Raw genomic sequence first — 4,706 nt, forward strand, 5'->3', positions numbered from 1 at the left:
ATCACTCTCTCCAACTTGCTGGACCTGTAGGTTGGACCCGTGGCAGTATTGACTTTGTCATTGGACAAATCTCTAAAGAAAGTAAATAGTTCTGGGTTGATGAAACAGAGTGGGTGGATGTGGGCTGATTTACATGGTGTTGTATGCTTTGAGCTTAGATCATTTGACATCTCTTTTTAAATACAGCTTTAATGTGGAAGACCTCAGGAAGAGGGTTTTTACATGGTCTGTACATACTCTATTTATGGTTGTTGCCATGTTAATATTGGAGCTGCCTTTGAAGCAAGGTGGTACTAACTGAGAGAGCGAAAGGCCAGACATCTCCAGACAGACACAGCAGGATTGTCTGCTGTAAAGCCACTGACATTCTGTTGAACTGACAGTCAGAGCTGTTCAAAACTTTAAATTGGTTTGTCAGCATCACCAGACCGAGACAAAGTTTTGATTATTGCTTGCGTTTCTAACAAATGAGAAAGTTAATAAGAAAGAACTAAAGTGCTTTAAAAAAAAAACATTTCAGTAGCGTAATTCAGATAAAATTAAGTTGATATTGCATATTTTATAATCACAAAAGGCGAAAGTAATTTTGCAGTGGTGTCTTCATTCCCCAACACACACACACACACACACACACTGTCTCATTGTTTTTTTGATTTCCATTTTTCCTTTATTAATCCACCCATCATTTTCTTCTCAGAAAGTGAAACATTTATTGCTGAGTTTAAACAGTAATTGCTTATATATTATTTTTCTGGAAGGGGTTTGCTTTAATACATTATCATATGTTGCACAGCATTAACTTACGTCAGCAATGGTTCATTGTTAGATGAGATAGATATCAATCCATGCCCAGGATGGCATGAAATAATGCATCCAGGTGAGCTGAAAATGCTTCAACTTCAGCAAAATAAATAGCATGGATCCTTAGGCTTTATGAACCTGCTTCATAAACACACAGAAATGGGCAGAATAGGAGAGAGACTGGAGGGAAATAACAGCAAACAGGTGAGTTCAGACATCAAGCACAGGCTGAGCCGCCATGCAGACAGACGCACACCCACAGAAATGATGAGCGTGTCCATCGTCAGCTAGCCGACAAATAATGTTTGGGACAAATAATGTTTGGGACAAATAAACACAAATGGTCCAGTGGTCAAAGTTGAGTGAATGACATGAGGTGGAGTTTTGCTTTATCTAATCAACTAACTTCCTGCAGTCTCTTTTGGAACAAGATAAGAATGCTTCCTAAAATTAAACTATTCCTTTAAGACATTCACTGCAGTATTCAAAATATTATAAGCCAAACTCATCACAGTGAATCAAATTTAGTACTAAATCAAATGTAGTGCATTCTATTAGTACAAGTAAATGAATAGAGGTAGGAAAACGTAGGGCTTTGGGATCGCATTGCTAAGAACCACTTCACCTACTGTATGCTTTAGTAGCTGTTTAATGTGAATTTTTTTATGTTCCTATTGAAACACTTCAAACCCAGAGCCTCATTATTGTTCACAAGAGAGCTGAAAGGAAGCTACTGTGGGTTTGGTGGTGGTAGAAACATAAATGGAGTTTCACAAGTGACAGAGACTCTTGTGAGGTGAAGTGTTACCGTAATATTGACAGCTCTATATTCTGCTTTTGCAGTACTCATTTGTGAAAACTGGAATGTAAACTAATCCTGGTGGTGGGGAGCTATTACTGTAAATCAGCTTTTTCCTCTTGTTAATGTGTATTTTCCAAACATTTGCACAGTCAGCACATTTACTGTACGTTATACAACAATAAGAAGGCAGGTGTGAGGATGAATAAATGTGTCCCTGTGCAGTGTTTCTCGGTATGTGATATAATATCTGTGTTTTGAATAGTTATGAGTTTTACGTCTCAGTAGACACTGTCAGATAGAGACTTTTCGAAATGTATGTCTGTGTGCATATGTTTACACTATGTTCTCAGTCTCAGACACAGCCAAACTTTCTTAATGAGAGACAGATCAATCAGTGGAGCTTAGTTTGACAAGCCAACTGTGAAAATGCCACTCCATCACTTCAGAGATTGTCTTAGACTTCTCATCCTTTATCCACTGTCCACATTATAGACCAGCTTGACCACAGACTCTCACTGAGCCTGAGCATTTGTCCTGATTCTACCGTCATAACCCAGAGAGAGCAGTAAACACTCAAACGAAATGAAAACACTAATGATGATGTGGTGACCACAGCAGCCGGTGTGTGTGCGCTGTGAGAAGCTTGGTAATCTTCTGAGGACACAAACCAGCCTCACTATAAAACTGTAAAGTCAGTAAGTTTAATTTTATACCATGAGAAATATTCACTTCAGCGCAGAAAGCCACAGGAGACTTTTTGGATTCAGCTAAGGTACAGTCAAATTTGAAATAATTATACACATTCTTTCATTTAATGTTTGTTTTATTTGGTTATAAGTGCTGTAAAATGTAACATCATTAGGTAATGATGCTCCATAAAAGTGTGGATTAATGTGGGAAGTAATACTGTAACATTAAAAATAGCTTTTTTTTTCTGTGTTAAATGAGGTGAAACATGCCCTGACCCTGTGGACTAAGATGAGACACTGAGTTTGTGTTTGCATTTTTAGTTTGCACAAAAAAACAAAAAAAAAAACAAAAAAAAAACAATCTCAGAAACATTTCTGCTCTAAGGTGACACTATGAAGTTCATTTATTAATAACAGGAACATGTGAAAAGTACAGCAGAAACACACTTATTTTATTTATGACCTATATAAAGTGTGTGACCTAAAGGTGTGGTGTGTAAAACATTGGCTAGAGTATGCTTAATTATCTTTTCATTAATGTGTAATCACCAGAAAATAAGAATCACTGCATTTTCTTTAGCTTAGAATGAGACATTCATATCTAAATAGGAGCAGGTACCTCATCATAGAGGCTGCCATGTTGAGCTGCCATGTTTTTATAGTAGCCCTGAATGGACAAACCACACACTGACATGAATTTTGCTGTTTTATGTGGAAGTAGCAGCTTGGATCTGGAAACAGCTGGAAGATAAAAAGAAGTATAATTAGAAACAAGAGAAAGCACTGTTGTGGGTTTAAGAACTATAATTTTTTAAATATAGGATCACAGTTAAACTTTGACACAAGATAAAGGAAGACGGCGTGAAGCCCCTTCATCAAAGAAACCAAGACATGAAGAAAAGGAATAACATCAATGGCGGTCAAGTGAGCTGTCGATTGCCAGTTGCCAGTCATGTCAGGGACGCCTCACGACGTCCTAACACAAGTCTAGAATGTTTACGATGTGTTGTTTTTTCATTGTCTATGACGTGTTGGGCCAGTGCTAACTAACAGGAGCACAGATTGCTTTTCTGTTCATTACATTTTTGGCATGTTAGACTGAACCATATTCATTAAATATCACAGTGATACAGCGAAGGGATACTGACTTTCACAGTCAGCCTTGTAAAGCAGCTACCCTATTAGGACTAGCTAGCTAATTTTTTACTTTAACTGCTGCCTCAAGCTCTCCATAAAGATTAGACAACACAGGCTGCTGCTCTCTTTATGCAGTTCACAGACAGGTTCGCAGGCTTTTTTCCCCCTGACAGTTTTTTATGCTTTTCCGAACACAAGCGGCCAGTATCACACACACCACAGATGCTATTCTGTGTTTACATTCTCCCAGTCCCTGGCACCTCTAAGTTGTGAACAACAACAGGCTGTGATCTGTCAGGTACCAATGTGTATTTGTCATTCAAGATTCAAAGTGTTTATTGTCATATGCACAGTATGGAAATGTGTTTCCCTGCACAATGAAATTCTTATGCACATGTGCATTTTTATGATGAGTATCCTTCCTTCCACACCTCATTTGTAAACAAGATCCCTCCACTGTTTTACTTCTAAACTCTCTCTGTGCATTTCCTGTCACACATTTCTCACCATTCACTCAGACTGTGATTCTCCAAACTTTCAACTTGCATCAGCTTTGTCTTTGTATCATTACCTCTCCTCTGTTTCAAATGGTTTGAAGAACAAGACCATGATTTTCTGCTAATAATCCCAAGGAGCCCAATTTAGCAACTAATTTAGGCAAATGTTATCTAAAAAGATTTCAGAGCCACAGCTGGCTTCAACCGGGGCACTAATTTCAGGGCTTGCTTGTAGTTATAGAAGGGTTGAAAGTTATTTCCATTGTGTTGAGGCTCTGTCACAGGGTGCTGTCTGCCCAATTACCCTAAATAGACCCATTATTTCCTGTAAAATTCCTTGCATTGTAAAATGAGTCTCCCTGGAATTTATTTTACTGCAACATGCAAATAAAATATAAATCACTACATAATATCTACCTACAGTGCAATGGCTTCATGCAGTATTTAGACCCTTTCACTTTTTGCACGCTGTGTGTTGTAGATTTATTTTTTTTAATGGGTAAAACTGCCATTTAGTCCATAAATCTATATGTAATGACTCATATTGGCCTACTGAAGTGAAAATGCTTTTAGAAACTGTTTGCACATATTTATAAATCAAAACTGCCATTTCTAATTTACCAAAGTATTAGAACCATGTGGCGCTCCAAACTGTGGCCAGGTGCATCCTGCTTGCTTTGTCAATTACACTTGATGTGTCTAGAACTTCACTGGAGTCCATCTGCAACAAACTGAACTGATAGTGGAGAAAGGCGCACACCTGTGTATATAAGAAAGAAA

General features: G+C 38.0%; 1 protein-coding gene across 2 annotated transcripts in view; it reads left to right on the forward strand.

The window, feature by feature from the left end:
• The window catches only part of tex264a (testis expressed 264, ER-phagy receptor a), a 68,231-nt gene that overhangs the window by 58,883 nt on the left and 4,642 nt on the right, over window positions 1–4,706 (forward strand). The window lies entirely within an intron of this gene.

The sequence above is a fragment of the Monopterus albus genome, unplaced genomic scaffold (genome assembly GCF_001952655.1).
Source record: "Monopterus albus unplaced genomic scaffold, M_albus_1.0 scaffold89.1, whole genome shotgun sequence".
NCBI classification, from domain to species: Eukaryota; Metazoa; Chordata; class Actinopteri; order Synbranchiformes; family Synbranchidae; genus Monopterus; species Monopterus albus.